The following is an 18575-nucleotide window of genomic DNA, read 5'->3' as shown; positions in this document are numbered from 1 at the left end:
GCTAAAACTAGTTTTCATATAAAGTTAACAGAAGGTGAATAGTTAGAAGTAAATAATGCACAAGAAAACAATATTAGGTAGTCATAGGAAGTAGAAAGCTTTAAATTCATCTTAACGTATACAGGAATTCTTAACATATCCAGGTATCCTTAACATATCGGGAATCCTTTGATGTGAGTATAAAATCTAGTGATACGGTTGTAGCTGACAGGGTAGATTACAATCCTAATTAAAATTTTAGATTCAGAGAATGATAAAATGTGGAAAAGAAAAAGGGGATTTTGTCCTTCCTGTTTCATAGTATCATATTTGGGGATGTTTCAGTATTTTAACGTATGAGCATTTGAAACTAATGGAAGGGTTGTTGTATACTCTGTCAGTAATGTTATAGACTTCTGTGCGTAAGAAACAGTAATTATTTCAGGAAAGGTGGTTTAATGGGTACAGCAATATGGAGTAGTTAATTGCTACAGCAGTATACCACTCTGTGGACTTACACATATAATAACATAGTCGGAATTTAAAAAACCTGAGATTGGTTAAGATTGTGGTGTTTACTGGCAACAGGATATTAATCCCAGTGGAGTGGTGTTCTCCCTCTTGAAATTATTTATTCATTTAAAGTACATTTTTCTATCCTTACTCAAGTTCTTAAAGTTAATTATTCACATAATTGCAAACCCCAATCACCCCCTAGTTACAATTTTTCTTCTTAGATGTGCTGTTTCTATTGTATCTGTGGTCATGGAACCAAATAAAGGAATTCAGTAATGTTTTGTTGTAAATTCAGTAGTGTTTGAGGCTATGGGTTTCTTCTTGTAGATTAATTATCTGCTTCTGTTAGTTTATACTTTATGTTTTTTTTCAAAGTTCATATGTAGGTTGGGAATTGTTTTTGGATTTTGTTTTTTTAACCTAAATGATTTCTAAGTGTATCTGCAGGTTCAGAGTAACAGTCCCGAGAATCCATGACCTTGGTCTTCCTTATGTGTGAAATCACTAGTTTTTCTCTTTTGATCAGTTCTTTTGTTAAGTGTAAAAGCTACCCTGTCTCACTCACCACTTTTGTAAAAAATAAAATAATAGTGTGTGTGTCATTTTGGAAATTGTATAACACAGTAAGATGTTATTAATGATATTAGAACTTAAGTGAGAATGTCCTGTGTGATGTCCTGTGATTAACGTTTGTTATGGTGTAAATATACTGTAAATCTAGGAATTACGGACTGCTTTTTAAAACAATGAATATTTAATAGTTACATGATGGTTGTGAAATTTTAACCTTTTCATTAAGATTGTCTTTAAAATAAGACTAAGTTTACTAGTTGCATCCATTTCAGGAAGATTTATCAGATGGTTTGAAAAAGAAATTTGGTCAGTTTCCAGCATTTGCAGTGGTTATATTCTTTAGCATTGCCACAAACACTGAATTAGTGAATAGTGAACCACTGTTCCTAAAGGAAATACAATGAAAGGTTCCTGCGGGAACCTCTGGTTACATTTTCATCAACAGATGAATGCATGACTTTGTATTTTTATTTAAAGATAACCTTATCTATAGTGTTAATCCATTAACCTTGAACCCATGGCCAGTAGCCCTGCAACTCATGCCTGAAGCAAGTGTATTTTACACATATATTTTCTTAGGGCATTTCAGAGCCGTCTTGTATTTAGGGATAGACACTAGGTAGAGTTTGGTACTGTGTATGGGGGCCATTTCAAACAGCAAGGGACCCCCCCGGAAAGCGCAAAAAATAGGAAAATTAGGTGCTAAATAGACCATGAAAACAGCACTTGTTTACAGCATGAGAGCTGAAGCAGGAAGGCAGGGTGTTGTCTTGTTTTGTCTTAGCTGAAACAATTTGCTACTGCACACGCCTTGACTGACTGCAGAAACACAGCTAGTGTTGATTTTGGGTAGTCGGTGAATTCACATACAGAATCCATGAATAAGTGACCATCTGTCTTAATTGCTAAAGTTAAGAAATGAAAATCATTTGTCTTAATTTCTAAAATTTATGTTTATGATAAATATTACATCCTCTATCTTTGTCTCCTGATTTCTCAAACAATATAGCCACAGAATATCCATTACCAATGGTGTTTGTAACAAATAATATAATGTTTTACCTTTTCATCTGATGCTAAATCTGCTACTCAGAATCACGAGATGCTGTGTGCCATCAGAAAGATGACAGAGGGCTTTGGCCCCGTGAATAGTGCAGGCAGCCTTTATACTTGACTTCCAATATTCATTGGAAGGACTGATTGTTTAGCAGTAGCTAAACAACTCCACTCTGATAACCTCTGGGTAATTGTGGGCATAAAATCAGAGACATTCATTGTAGCAAGGGGATTAAGAGCATGGACTCTCTCTCGGTAAGATCAATTACTAGACGTGTGACTTTAGTTCTGTTAAGTTTTTGTGTCTCAGTTTCTTTTTTAAAATGAAATTAATAATACAATCATGATTTAGGTGTGAGAATTAAACAAACCAGTACATATTATTGTTGTTTAGTCTCTAAGTTGTTTGACTTTTCTGCGACCCCATGGACTGTAGCCCGCCAGGCTCCTTCGTCCGTGGGATTTCCCAGGCAAGAATAGTGGAGTGGCTTGCCATTTGCTTCTCTGGGGGATCTTTCTGACCCAAGGATCAAACCTGCATCTCCTGCACTGGCAGGCGGATTCTTTACTGCCACCAGGGAAGCCCCGAACTAACACATAGAACATACTTAAAAATAGTGCCTGTCACTTAAGTTGCTGCTCAGTAAATGTTAGCTGTCATCATTTATGATTACTATTATCATCCTTAATTTAAGGACACCCTTTTTATTCCTTGCTGCCCCTCACTGTCATGAGTGATATAGAGCAATTGAAAATCCTGTCCTTTGTAGATAATTTGTCATACTTGTAACCTCTCCCAGCACTCCTGTGTATCATCCATCTGATTAGTCACTCCCTACCCTTTTACCCTCTTTCTGTAAGAGGTTAGAAAGGGGAAGAGAGAAAGATGTATGTTCAGTCCTCCATTATGAGCCAGAAGTTGACATGGGGACTTTAGCAATGAGTCACCAAAGGATTATTTAAAAATATTATATTTATTAATATGTTCATCTTTCTTCTCCTGAGAGTAGTCTTTTGACTGACTTGTTCTTAGAAAATGGTTGACAGTGTGTAAAAGATTGACTCTTTATGTTAAGAGTTGATCAGGGAGGAGTGAGAGACTGCATCCTTCTGTCCTACCATCCTACAGTCATTCAGCATGTATGAAAAGTAATGCAGAGAAGTTTTCAATAGGAAGAAACATTTAATGAAATATTTTAGAAACTATTCCATTCTAAATGGAATATTTAGAAACAGTCATGAAATGAACAGGCAATAACGAGATTAGGTAAAGCTCCAATAAAATAGAGTTATAGAACTGTAAATTATACTTTTTTTCCCCTCAGTTTATTTTCAGACTTCACATCATATATACACACAATATTATTGTGTATAAAATATTATAAAGTTGTAATTGTGATATGCTACTGTGTAGATAGGAGTCAGTGTTATGTCTAGTTTTTCTCAGCATTTTGTTATGAAAATGTTTAAGTGTACAGCAAAGCTAAAAATTCTGTAGTAACTTCTTGTATGCCCACCACTTAAAGGTGTCTATTTATTTTTACTTAGGATTCAGTTCAGTTCAGTTGCTTAGTCGTGTCTGACTCTTCGCTACCCCATGAATCGCAGCACGCCAGGTCTCCCTGTCCATCACCAACTCCCGGAGCTCACTCAAACTCATGTCCATCGAGTCGGTGATGCCATCCAGCCATCTCATCCTCTGTCGTCCTCTTCTCCTCCTGCCCCCAATCCCTCCCAGCATCAGGGTCTTTTCCAATGAGTCAACTCTTCGCATGAAGTGGCCAAAGTACTGGAGTTTCAGCTTCAACATCAGTCCTTTAAATGAACACCCAGGACTGATCTCCTTTAGGATAGACTGATTGGCTCTCCTTGAAGTCCAAGGGACTCTCAAGAGTCTTCTCCAACACCACAGTTCAAAAGCATCAATTCTTTGGCGCTCAGCTTTCTTCACAGTCCAACTCTCACATCCATACATAAGCACTGGAAAAACCATAGCTTTGACTAGATGGACCTTTGTTGGCAAAGTAATATCTCTGCTTTTTAATATGCAATCTAGTTTACTTAGGGTAATTTGCTTTAATTGTACTAATTCAGATGGACTAATTTCAAAAATAGGTCTTTCTGATGTGTGTTATTATATTATTTTATATCAGCTCCACTAGTAAAAGCAGAAAAATAGCAAAATAATTCTCATGATTCCATGAGATAGGATAGCCAATTTTTTAAAATTGCTAATAAAAATTTTTATTAGAGTCCAGCATAATCATTTTTTGTGGCTTTAGTAACAGGTGAATGGGTTCTGGGATCAAAGTTGGAAGTATTCAGAAGTAAGAAACATCAAGTAATTTTTAGAATCAACAGTATTTTGAGGTGCAGTTTTGGCTTTAGGGTGGGTCTAGGCAGTAGTCTATAGAGATCAGACCACTTTGCTCAATATGCTAAACACTCTCCGAAGTAAATGTGAGAGTTAGACCATAAAGAAGGCTGAGGAACGAAGAATTGATGCTTTCGAACTGTGGTGTTGAAGAAGACTCTTGAGAGTCCCTTGGACTGCAAGGAGATCAAATCAGTCCATCCTAAAGGAGATCAGTCCTGAATATTCATGGGAAGGACTGATGCTGAAGCTCAAGCTCCAGTACTTTGGCCACCTAATGCAAAGAGCCGACTCATTTGAAAAGACCCTGATGCTGGGAAAGACTGAAGGCAGGAGAAAGAGATGACAGAGGATGAGATGGTTGGATGGCACTGACTCAATGGCCATGAGTTTCAGCAGGCTGTGGGAGACGGTGAAGGACAGGAAGGCCTGGTGTGCCGTAGTCCACTGGGTCTCAAAGAGTCGAACATGATTGAGCAACTAAATAACAACTCCTAAGGAGACCAGAAACCTTACTCTTAATAGTATATAAAACAGTGTAGTAAGTTTACTTTTTGAAAATGTTTTCATTTTTGTTAGTATTTTATTTACAAATAAGTACAGTTTGCATGGTATCATCGTGTTGATCTTCATCACCGAGGATGTTCCCAATTTTTGCCCCTGATAGTTGATGTTCAGTTGTGTTCAGCCTTGTTGGGCAAGATAACTTCAATAGTTTCCTTCAGTATTTATTGTGAAAACAGATATAATTGCCTGGAATGTATGCATTTAAAGATTATTAAACAGTTATCTAAGAGGTACCTTTAATCATAGTTGTTAAATGCTACTAGTCACTTTTTTCTGGTTTTAAGTGACAGACATGCTATGTTACTGAACTTGTCTCAGAAATGATAGAAATATAGGGTCATCATATTAAATTAATTCTGGATTTGAATCGTATTATTATCTGTTATAATCTTCCAGAGTCACATCTACATAAGTTACCAGTAAAGAATTACTTTAGTGACAATCTGTTAGACTTAATAATAAAGAGAAAAAAAAGGAAAAATCAAGTTTACAATTTATCTTCTATAAATAACTCTAAAGTCAATGTACAGCTCTTCTTTATTTTTAAAACTCTAAGATATTTCAAGAGAGCAGGAAATGGATTAAGGAAAGTTGTACTTAAAGTTGTAGTCAAATTTTATGTAAAATGTATAAAAATTATTTTTAATATTCAAAACTGTTAAAATTTGAATAATACCAGAAAGTAATTTTATTTTATGTAGAGGCTCAACAGAGCAGTTAATAAAATGATACAACCGAAGAGACTTTTGCTATAGGATCAAGTGTGTTGGTGTAATGAATAGCTTTAATTAAAACGGCAGAAAAACTGAAATAGCAAACTCAAATTCTTTGTGAGATTTAGTCAAAAATTGTGAGTAATAATTTGAGGCTAATACTTGAGATGTTTTCACAGAAACAGAAAGACAAGTTTTTAAGGATAGCAAATGTAGATTATATACTCTATAGATTGTTTTGGCAATCTCTTGTAAACTGATTTTATTTAAGACGACATAGAATAAACCTAAGTAACTTCTTCAGTTAAATTCTGTGAAAAGACACCTGTGGGCTCTATAAGGAATTTTTGTTTCTGGTACTTTTTCTGTCTTGTTTGTCTGAAGATAAGAAAGAGGCACCTCTGTGGGTATGTATTTTCTGTGAGGCAGATATTGGGTCTTTCAACCATTGTTTGATAATCCTGGGGAAATGCCCTCCGAACGTTGAGAAAAGAGAAAGAGATGGGGGTAAAGTTGCATATCAAAGGGGTTAAGTGGGATGGATTTGTGTTTAATAAGCCATTAATTTAAATGTTTGTGTATGACATTTGTTTCATCACTTCAGGCAGATCACCTTACCTTGATTGGACTGCCTCTCTCCTTTTGTGTTGATCAGTCTGGTTATGTTTAATTGAACCTGTGGCAGTACTAGGATTGGACCTGCTGTGTCTATCAATAAACTGTCACTGAACTTGTATTTGATATTGATTGAAATTCCTGTCCAACATGTAACATTTTGTATAATTTCTGTGGTATTATAAACATAATATCGATAACTAGTTACCTAGGAAATTGTGTTTTAAATGTTTTCATTTGGATTTTACTAACCAGTCAGAAGGACTTGCCAGGTGGAGACCCGCCTGCCAATGCAGGAGACCCAGGAGTCTCGGTTTCCATCCCTGGGCTGGTAAGATACCCTGGAATAGGGCATGGCAACCTACTCCAGTATTCTTTCCCAGAGAAGCCCATGGATAGAGGAACCTAGCGGGCTACAGTCCGTAGAGTCACAAAGAGTTGGACACGACTGAAGCAACTTAGCACACACGCATGGAACCAGTCAGAAATCTCTCATTTATGAAATCTTTCATTGTTTTTATTAAAACTTTATTCAGAACTCCTTAGGTAATCTGTACTCCTTGAAATGTTAACTGCAACCTTTGAAATTAAAGATCATATATTTTTATAAGTCACATTAATTTCAAATTTATAGCAAATATACACATGTGTTTATTTATGTATGTGCATATGTATGCAAATTAAATCTTAGTATATAAGGTGGACTTCAACAAAAAGTGTAGGCTAGTTTTATAGTAACAGTATCTTGCTTTTTGCTTCTCTGGTTAAGATGTTCATATATGCCTCATGGCTAGCCAGACCTCTTATTTGAAATGATAGTCATGGTTAACCATGATTTAAAATACTAAATAAATTTGAAAATAGACCCATCTGACCCATTAAATGAAAAGATTACCAGGAATTCTAGATGTAAAACCATTTAATTCTGAGATTTGACTTAAAAAAAAAACAGTTTTTTATGGGTAGCCTTAAAAAGGTTTGTCAGTGGAACATTATGTAGGCCACACTTTTTTTAAGGTCTGGGAGGGGGAAGTGTTATATAATTACGAGATGAAAGACAAGTTTTAGCATATTGTATGTTTTAAAGGCTTTTAGAATGACTTAAAAGCCCAAGTTCTCTCCTAGTATCACTTTTTAAATAAATTATTACAGCTGAATGTAGTTCAGCTAGGTTTTGTTTATGGTTTCCTACTCAAACATTGCTGTAACTCTGCTTTCCTAGTCATCTGTTTCTGCAGAAAAAGTATACTCTGCTATTTTGCTTGTTTAAGTATACTGTTAATTGAGTATTCATACACATAATGCATGGAAAAAGGTTTCCCCTTACTCTGAGATTTTAAAAAATTATTTCCTTACTACCTTAAAAATACAGGTTCTCTGTATATTTCTAAAAACAGTATGAGTGCTCGGTCGCTTCAGTCGTGTCCAACTCTTTGCGACCCTGTGTACTGTAGCCTGTCAGGCTCCTCTGTCCATGGGATTCTCCAGGCAAGAATACAGCCATTCCCTTCTCCAGGGAGTCTTCCCCACCCAGGGATCAAACCCAGGTCTCCTGCATTGCAGGCAGGTTCTCTACCTCTGAGCCATATCTTTTGCTTATTCTAGAGCGTTATATTTTGTTACTGTTGAGTCACTAAGTCGTATCTCACTCTTTGTGACCCATGGATTGCAGCACACCAAGCTCCCTTGTCCTTCACTGTCTCCCAGAGTTTGCTCAAATTCATATCCATTGAGCCCATGATAAGATCCAACCATCTTAATCTCTGTTGCCCTCATTTTGGTTATATACTTGGTACCATAATATAATTCAGTTCAGTTCAGTCACTCAGTTGTGTCTGACTCTTTGTGACCCCATGGACTGAAGCACTCCAGGCCTCCCTGTGCATCACCAACTCCTGGAGTTTACCCAGACTCATGTCCATTGAGTCGGTGATGCCATCCAACTATCTCATTGTCTGTCATCCCCTTCTCCTCCCACCTTCAGTCTTTCCCAGCATCAGGGGCTTTTCAAATGAGTCAGCTCTTCACATCAGGTGGCCAAAGGATTTGAGTTTCAGCTTCAACATCAGTCCTTTCAATGAACACTCAAGGACTGATCTCCTTTAGGATGGACTGGTTGGATCTCCTTGCAAGAGTCCAGGGACTCTCAAGAGTCTTCTCCAACACCACAATTCAAAAGCATCAATTCTTTGGCGCTCAGCTTTCTTCACAGTCCAACTCTCACATCCATACATGACTACTGGAAACCATAGCCTTGACTAGACGGACCTTTGTTGGCAAAGTAATGTCTCTGCTTTTTAATATGCTCTCTAGGTTGGTCATAACATTCCTTCCAAGGAGTAAGTGTCTTTTAATTTCATGGCTGCAGTCACCATCTGCAGTGAATTTAGAGCCCCCCAAAATAAAGTCAGCCACTGTTTCCCTTGTTTCCCCATCTGTTTGCCATAAAATGATGGGACCAGATGCCATGATCTTCATTTTCTGAATGCTGAGTTTTAAGACAACTTTTTCACTCTCCTCTCTCACTTTCATCAAAAGGCTCTTTAGTCCTTCTTCACTTTCTGCCATAGGGTGGTGTCATCTGCATATCTGAGGTTATTGATATTTCTCCCAGCAATCTTGATTCCAGCTTGTGTTTCATCCAGCCCTGAATTTCTGATGATGTACTCTGCATATAAGTTAAATAAGCAGGGTGACAATATACAGCCTTGATGTACTCCTTTTCCTATTTGGAACCAGTCTGTTGTTCCATGTCCAGTTCTAACTGTTGCTCCCTGATCATGAGGCAGGTCAGGTGGTCTGGTATTCCCATCTCTTTAAGAATTTTTCACAGTTATTGTGATCCACACAGTCAAAGGCTTTGGCATAGTCAATAAAGCAGAAGGATATATTTTTCTGGAATTCTCTTGCTTTTTCAATGATCCAGCAGATGTTGGCTATTTGATTTCTGGTTCCTCTGCCTTTTCTAAAACCAGCTTGAATATCTGGAAGTTCACGGTTCACATATTGTTGAAGCCTGGCTTGGAGAATTTTAAGCATTACTTTACTAGCGTGTGAGATGAGTGCAATTGTGTGGTAGTTTGAGCATTCTTTGGCCTTGCCTTTCTTTGGGGTTGGAATGAAAACTGACCTTTTCCAGTCCTGTGGCCACTGCTGAGTTTTCCAAATTTGCTGGCTTATTGAGTGCAGCACTTTCACAGCATCATCTTTCAGAATTTGGAATAGCTCAACTGAAATTACATCAGGTCCACTGGCTTTGTTCATAGTGATGCTTTCTAAGGCCCACTTGACTTCCCATTCCAGGATGTCTGGCTCTAGGTGAGTGATCACACCATTGTGATTATCTGGGTCGTGAAGATCTTTTTTGTACAGTTCTTCAGTGTATTCTTGCCACCTCTTCTTAATATCTTCTGCTTCTGTTAGGTCCATACCATTTCTGTCCTTTATTGTGCCCATCTTTGCATGAAAAGTTCCCTTGGTATCTGATTTTCTTGAAGAGATCTCTAGTCTTTCCCATTCTATTGTTTTCTTTTATTTCTTTGCACTGAATACTGTGTACTGAGGAATGCTTTCTTATCTCTTGCTATTCTTTGGAACTCTCCATTCAAATGGATATATCTTTTCTTTACTCCTTTGCTTTTTGCTTCTCTTCTTTTCATGGCTATAAGGCCTCCTCAGACAGCCATTTTGCTTTTTTGTATTTCTTTTTCTTAGGGATGGTCTTGATCCCTGTCTCCTGTACAATGTCATGAGCTTTGTCCATAGTTCATCAGGAACTCTATCAGTTCTAGTCCCTTAAATTTATTTCTCATTTCCACTGTAAGTCCTAAGGGATTTGATTAAAGTCTTACCTGAATGTTGTAGTAGTTTTTCCTACTTTCTTCGATTTAAGCCTGATTAGACTTCTACCATCTTCTGTTTCTGTTTTGTTGATATTTTGAAAAAAAATTTTAGTGTGATATAATTGAGGGTTAACATATTAGCTTTGGGTGTATAACAGTGATTTGATTTATGTATATCTATATTATGAAAGATCACTACAATAAGTCTAGTTAACATCTGTAACTACACATACTTAAAATTTTTTCCTCCTGATGATAACTTTTAAGATTTACTGTCTCAGCAACTTTTAAATATAAAATACAGTATGACTGTAGTCAACATGCTATACATTAAATATAACTGAAAGTTTGAATTTATTGACCACTTTCAGCCATTTAGCCCACTCTGCATCCCTTCTGCCTCCAGCAACCACCAATCTAGTCTCTGTATCATTTTTTTTTTTATTTCACCTGTGAGATCATTCAGTGTTTGTCATTCTGTGTCTGACTTATTTCACTTGACTTAACACCTTCAAGTTCCGTCCATTGCAAGATTTCAGTCTTGTCTGTGGCTGAGTAATAACAGTCCATTATATTTATAAACCATGTTTTCTTTATATACTTACCCGTCGGTGGACATTTAGGGTGCTTCCATGTCTTGGTTACTGTAAATGATGCTGTGCTGTACATTCTGGTGCATATGTCTTTCTGAGTCAGTATTTTCATTTCCTTCAGATAAATATTCGGAGGTGGAAATGCCGGGTCACATGGTAGTTCTGTTTCTGAATTTCTGAGGGGCTGCTGTACTGTTTTCTACCGTTGCTGCACCAATTTGCTCTGCCATCAGAGGTGCAGAAGTCTTCCTCTTTCTTTACGTCCATGCCAACAACTGTTATCCCTTGTCTTACTGACGGTAGACGTTCTAGCAGGTGTGTGGTGATAGCTTATGGTAGTTTTGAGTCGCATTTCTCTCATGATTGGTGACAATGTGCACTTTTCTTGTATCTGTTTGCCACGTATATGACTTCTTTGGGAAGATGTTTACTTAGAGCCTTTGACATACTTAAATCATATTTTTTTTGGCTATTGAATCATATGTGTTTTAAAATATATTTTGGATAGGAACCTTTTGTCAGATGTGTGATTGGCAAATATTTTATCCCATTCTGCAGGTTGTCTTTTCGTTTTGTTGATGGTTTCTTTGTGCAGAACTCCTGTCAGTTTGATATAGTCCTGCTTTTTTCCTTTTGCTTTTGATGTAAGTCCACTTGTTTGTTTTTGCTTTTGGTGATCCACGTGGAGGAGCTTCCTGCCTGTGTTTTCTTCTGGGCTTTTTATGGTTCAAGGTCTTCTGTTAAGTCTTTAATCCATTTTGAGTTGGTTTTTGTATTCAGTGTAAGACAGTGGGCCAGTTGCATTCTTTTGCATGGGACTGTCCAGTTTTCCCATCACCATTTTGAACAGTGTCCTTTCCCTGTGGCTCCTGTGTTGCATATTAAATGACCATATGCGTATGGGTTTATTTCTGGCTCCCTATTCTGATCCATTTATTTTATGTGTCTGTCTTTATGACATTGCCATACTGGTTTAATTACTGTAGTTTAGTAATAAAGTTTGACATCAGGAAGTGTGATAACTCCAGCTTTCTTTTTCTTTCTCAAGAGTATTTTGGCTATTCAGGGTCTTTTGTGGTTACGTAACAAATCTTAGGATTGTTCTGTTTCTGTGAAAAATGTCATTGGAATTTTGAAAGGAATTGTGTGGAGTCTTTACATTGCTTTGGACTATATGAACTTTTAAACTATTAATTTTCCAATCTCTGAGCACAGAATACCTTCCTGTTTGTTTCTTCAGTTGGTTTCATTAGTGTTATAGATCTCATTGTACAGTTCTTCACCTCCTTAGTTAATTCTTAGGTATTTTATGCTTTTTGATGCAATTTTAAATTAAATGTTTAAAAACGTCCTCTTCCTGATAATATATAGAAATGAAACATTTCTGTTAGCCATTATTTCTTCAAAAAAGTTTTCTCTCCGTTTGTCTCTCTCTCCCCCTTCTGGACCCCTGTGATATTTATAGTAATCCTCTTGAGTATCTCCTGTAAGTCCCATAAGCTACTCTCACTCTTTTATATTATCACTCTTCTGTATTCCTTTTTTTTTTCTTTTTGCTGCTCTGACTAGATGGATTTCAGTGCTTCCTTTTGAGTTTAATCATCCTCCTCCTTTAGTCTGTTGTTGAAACCCATCTATTGCATTTTTCAGTTCAGTTGTATTCTTCAGCTCTGTGATTTCTGGTAACAAAGCTCAAAATCTTCCAAGGTAGGCTTCAACAGTACCTGAACCAAGAACTTCTGGATGTACAAGCTGGATTTAGAAAAGACAGAGGAACCAGAGATCAAATTGTGAACATCTATTGGATCATTGAAAAAGCAAGAGAATTCCATAAAAACATCTGTTTCTGTTTCATTGACTATGCTAAAGCCTTTTACTGTGTGGATCAAAATAAACTGTGGGAAACTCTTAAAAGAAATGGGAATACCAGACCACCTGATCTGCCTTCTGCGAAATCTGTGTGCAGGGCAAGAAGCACCAGTTAGAATGGGATATGAAACAACAGACTGATTTCAAATTGGCAAAGGAGTACATCAGGGCTGTATATTCTCACGCTGCTTATTTAACTTATATGCAGAGTACATCATGAGAAACGCTGGGCTGGTTGAAGCACAAGCTGGAATCAAGATTGCTGGGAGAAATATCAATAACCTCAGATATGCAGATGACACCACCCGTATGGCAGAAAGAGAAGAGGAACTGAAGAGCCTCTTGATGAAGGTGAAATAGGAAAGTGAAAAAGCACGCTTGAAATTCAGCATTCAAAAAACGAAGATCATGGCACCCAGTCCCACCACTTCATGGCAATAGATGGGGGAACAATGGAAACAGTAAGAGACTTTATTTTCTTGGACTCCAAAATCACTGCAGATGGTGACTGCAGCCATGAAATTAAAAGACGCTTATTCCTTGGAAGGAAAGCTGTGACAAACTTGGTGTATTAAAGAGCAGAAACATTACTTTGCCTACAAAGGTTCATATAGTCAAAACTATGGCTTTTCCAGTAGTTCTGTATGGATGTGAGAGTTGAACCATAAAAAAGGCTGAATACCAAAGAATTGATGCCTTGAACCGTGGTGCTGGAGAAGACTTGTGAGAATCCCTGGACAGCAAGGAGATCAAGGAAATCAAACCAGTCAATCCTAAAGGAACTCTACTCTGAATATTCACTGGAAGTACTGATACTGAAGGTGAAGCTTCAGTACTTTGGCCACCTGCTTGGAAGAGCTGACTCATTGGAAAAGACCCTGATGCTGGAAAAGATTGAGGACAAGAGGAGAAGGGGATGACAGATGATGAGATGATTGGATGGCATCACTGACTCGATAGACAAGAGTTTGAGCAAGCTCCGGGAGCTGGTGATAGACAGGGAAGCCTGGCGTGCTGCAGTCCATGGAGTCACAAAGAGTCAGATAACGACTGAGTGGCTGAACTACAAATTGATTTCTGCATAGTATTTTCTTATATTTTCTATCTCTGTTGAAATTCCTGCTTTGTTTATAAGTTGTTTTGACCTCCATGAGCATCTTTATGCCAGCTATTTTGAACTCTTTATCAGGTAAATCAGTTACCTCTGTTTCATTAAGGTCTTTTTCTGACATTTTATCTTATTCTTCTGTTTGGAATATATTCCTTTGTTTCTTCATTTCCTTGACTTTGTGTTGGTTTCTATGCTTTAGATTATTCAGCCGTCTCTTAAAGGAGTAGTGACCTAGTGTAGTAGAATAACTTTATTGTTTATTGTTAAACTCTCCCATACCTCTTAGTTGTCTTTTAAACCTTGAGATAGTACAAGGCAGCCTTTGTTCTTAGTTGCTCCAAGTAATTCAGGGTGTGTCAGTATCTCAGAAGGAAGGCTCTTAATCAGCACCTCAGTCAGTTCAGTTGCTCAGTCCTGTCTGACTCTTTGTGACCCCATGAACTGCAGCACGCCAGGCCTCCCTGTCCATCACCAACTCCCAGAGCTTGCTCAGACTCGTGTCCATCGAGTCGGTGATGCCATCCAACCATCTCATCCTCTGTCATCCCCTTCTCCCACCCTCAATCTTTCCCAGCCTCAGGGTCTTTGCCAGTGAGTCAGTTCTTCCCATCAGGTGGCCAGAATATTGGAGTTTCAGCTTCAGCATTAGTCCTTTTAATGAGTATTCAGGACTGATTTCTGTTAGGATTGACTGGTTGGATCTCCTTGCAGTCCAAGGGACTCTCAAGAGTCTTCTCCAACACTGCAGTTCTAGAATATCAGTTCTTTGGCACTCAACTTTCTTTATAGTCCAGCTCTCACATTCATATATGACTACTGGAAAAAACATAGCTTTGACTAAATGGACTTTTGTTGGCAAAGTAATGTCTCTGCTTTTTAATATGCTGTCTAGGTTTGTCATAGTTTTTCTTCCAAGGAGCAAGCGTCTTTTAATTTCATAGCTGCAGTCACCATTTGCAGTGAGTTTGGAGCCCCCAAAATAGTCTCGCACTACTTCTGTTGTTTCCGCATCTGTTTGCCATGAAGTGATGGGACTGGATGCCGTGATCTTAGTTTTTTGAATGTTGAGTTTTAAGCCAGTGTTTTCACTCTCCTCTTCCACCTTCATCAGGAGGCTCTTTAGTTCCTCTTCTCTTTCTGCCATAGGGTGATGTCATCTGCATATCTGAGGTTATTAATATTCTCCCGGCAATCTTGATTCCAGCTTGTGCTTTATCCAGCCTGGCATTTCTCATGATGTGCTCTGCATATAAGTTAAATAAGCAGGTTGAATCAGCCCCTAGGTTCAGGCAAATTGGAAGCTAAATTCTCAGGTAGTATATCTTTTAAAGTATTCAGAGGAAGACTGAGTGTTGCTGTGTGCTTTCTCTGAACTGAACCCTGGGATGAAATCCAGTTAAGAAACCCTTACCATCTGTTGAACCCAAGCCCTGCTGGCCATCAGAACCAGGGCATGAGAGGGACACCAGATTTGTGCACAAGTTCCTTGTAGACTGGCGATGCCAACAACTTGGAGTCCAGTAGAAAGAGAGTGAAGATGATGGCCTGTTGGCTTCCTGTTTGGAGAGAACTTATGTAGGCCCTTAGATGTGCCTTAAATTAGAGGCTTGCCCTCAGGTAGAAGCTTTCAAGATAAGCAGATGACCTCTTCTATGGAAAGGCAGGTTATTTCAGTCAGCTGCTCTGTGCTGGGCCCTGTGGAATAGCCTTGGTGAGTCTGTTTAAACCCTGATTTTCATTTCAGTATAGCCTTGTGGGTCTCACGGCCATATGCCCCACTGTCTTACAAAGCTGATGTTTAGTGGGCCTGTCTCTTAGGTACAGTCCTTAAATGTTACCATCTCAAAGTGAAACCCGTTTGTCTCTTAAATCACATGTCAAGATTTATTTGAGTCATGGCATGTAGCTATAGTTCATTACATTTTAGTCTTACGTACTTTTCATTATGTGAAAATACCTTGATGGGCTTCCCAGGTGGTGCTAATGGTTAAGAACCTGTCTGCCAAGTCAGGAGACACAAGAGACATTGGTTTGATCCCTGGGTGGGAAGATCCCCAGAGGAGCGCATGGTGACCTCACTCCAGTATTCTTGCCTGGAGAAGCCTGGTGGGCTACAGTCTATAGGGTCTCAGAGAGTCAGACACTACTGAAGTGACCTAGCGCGCACACGTGCACCTTGATAGTCTGCTAGTAGTAGGGAGTGTTGGGTGTTCAGTTTTGTTTTGTCATGAACACTTTGAATTCAGTGCTTGTTTAACGTGTGTTCTGGTATGTGTGAGTAGTTTATGTATGTGTATAGGAGCAGAATTAGGATGACAGGGTGTGTGTACATTCGTCTGTACAAGATAATGCTAAGTTGGTCATGCACCATTATATACTGGTCCCATCAGCAGAGTGCTGTAATTCTCTTTGCTATATATGCTTATCAGTACTGACGCTTTGCAGTTTTCTTTTTTTTTTTTCCTAGTTCATTTGTATCATTCTCTTGTATAGTTAGAACTTTTATATCATGGTTAAGAACTCTCTACCTTGTATAATATCATAAATATACTATCAGTATTTTATTTTTAAAGGCTTCTCTTTCGTATTTATTTTAAATCTGTTTGGAGTTGGTTCTTTGGATAGTATAAGTTCTTGGTCCAGTTGCATTTTTTCCGCCATGTGGGTAACTGTTCTAGTTCCATTTATTGAATAACCTCTCCATTGACTGGAGTGCCACCTCTGTCATTTCATGATTCTCTGCATGGTTCCAGAGAACCATGGGCTTTTCTCTTTTGTCAATGAGATTTTCTGTCTCTACACAGATACTGCATGAGACTGTTTTAACTGTACTGTGCTGTGCTAAGTCACTTCAGTCATGTCTGACTCTTGGCAAACCTGTGGACTGTAGCCTGCAGGGCAAGAGTACGTAGGTTGCCGTGCCCTCCTCCAGGGGATCTTCCCGACCCAGGATTCGAACCCACGTCTCTTGTGTCTCCTGCATGGGCAGGCGGGTTCTTTACCAGTAGTGTTACCTGGGAATCCCCACTGTTTTAACTACTAAAGTTCTAATGAATCTTTATCTGGTATGGCAAGAATCTATACCTTCTTCATCAGGAGCTGTTGACTGATCCATATAATTTGAGAATCTGCTTATCAGATTCTTGAAAATTTCTCTTTGTGGTCTTGATTGAAATTTTGTTGAATCTGTCAAATCAGAAGTGAATTCTTAAAAGTGTTGACTCTCTTTGTCCATTAATATATACACTATCCCATTAATTTAGAACTTATTTGATCTGCTGTTTCATAATTTGGTCCATGTAAGTATTGTACATCTTTTGATAGGTTTATTGCTAAGAGTTTAGTATTTTTGATATTATAAATTATAGCATCTAAACATTTCAATTTGTTCTTGTTCTTCCATTTAGAAATTAAGTTGATTGTTTTTTCTGTTCTTGTGTTTAGTAACCTTACCTAAACTCTTTTTATCAAATCTAATAATTTGCTTCTATGTTTTTTAAGCTTTATATTTATTCATTTTTATTATCCCTAAAGGATGATTTTCTTTCTTTTTTTAAAAAAATTCCCTTTCCTTTTAGTTCTTTATCTCACTGTAATATCCACTAGGTCATATGTGGGTTTCCTGTCTTAATTGAGACATTGAAGTGTTGCAAATTTTAATCTTAAAAATGGCATTTAGCTATATATATAAATATGTAATTATGGCTGATTCACATTGTAGCACAGTACCAACACAACATTGTATGGCAATTTTCCTCCAATTAAAAAATTAAAGAATGATGTTTGATGTGTATGTTTGAAAGATTACTGTTGATCATATCACTTAATGAAATCCTTTTTTCTAATTTTCTAAGATGATATTTTTGTTTGTGGTGTTCTTATGTAAACTCTTCATTGGGTATTAAAATTTTCATCAAATGCTTATCTGCTTTTATGCTTCAAAAAAAGTTGTGTTTTTTCTCTAATCTGTTAATATGAGAAATTACATTTGTATATTTTTCTAATGTCATACTAGCTTTGCATTCCCAACTTGGTCATGATATAAACACTTTTGGAGATGGTTTGTTATGAGGAGTTTTGCATCTATGTTCATTGGTGAGATTAGCTTTTAACTTTAAAAAAAAAATTCTACTTTATTAGCCTATTTTTAATATCAAGTTTATATTGGCCTCAGAAGAAAGTTTTTGGTTCTTTAAAAAGTTTTAAAGTTGGAATAATATTGTGCTCAAAATTTAATAAAACTCTTCCGTAAAGCAATATTTGGACCTGGTAGTTTTATATTTGGAGTGGCTTGGCATAACAGAAAGGTGGAGATTACCTCTTATATTCTCATAGTTTGCTTCTTTCAATAATTTATGTTTTTCTAGGAGTAGGACCATTTGTCTAAGTTTTTCTTTTTTTTCCACGTTTATTGTTTGTGCCCCTTTTTTTCAGTCTCATCAGAGGTGTTTATGTTTTGCTAGTCTTGTCCAAAACTTTTTTTTTCAAATTATTTATTTGTCTGCATCGAGTGTTAGTTGTGGCATGCCAGGGAATTCCCTGAGGCATTTATCCTTACAGCTTTTGGGTTTTGTCTTTTAAAAATACCTTATTTCTCTGTATGGTGGGGGAGAGAGAGAGAGAAATCAGTTTGACGATCTCTGAAAAGTAATTATTTATATTGATTGGAATTGGGGTTTGTTTCTACCGTTTACTTAGGACTTCCCATTTTTCTGTCCTTTGCTGTCCCTGTCTCACTATTACCTCTTGTACTTCTTTCTCCCTTTT

At 37.5% G+C, this 18575-nt stretch overlaps 1 protein-coding gene across 5 annotated transcripts in view; it reads left to right on the top strand.

Annotated features, from left to right (window-relative positions):
- Window positions 1-18575, top strand: part of UBE2E3 (ubiquitin conjugating enzyme E2 E3) — a 92323-nt gene that overhangs the window by 38807 nt on the left and 34941 nt on the right.

Source organism: Bos taurus, chromosome 2 (assembly GCF_002263795.3).
Source record: "Bos taurus isolate L1 Dominette 01449 registration number 42190680 breed Hereford chromosome 2, ARS-UCD2.0, whole genome shotgun sequence".
Lineage (NCBI taxonomy): Eukaryota > Metazoa > Chordata > Mammalia > Artiodactyla > Bovidae > Bos > Bos taurus.
This window is presented reverse-complemented; position numbering and strand designations above follow the sequence as displayed.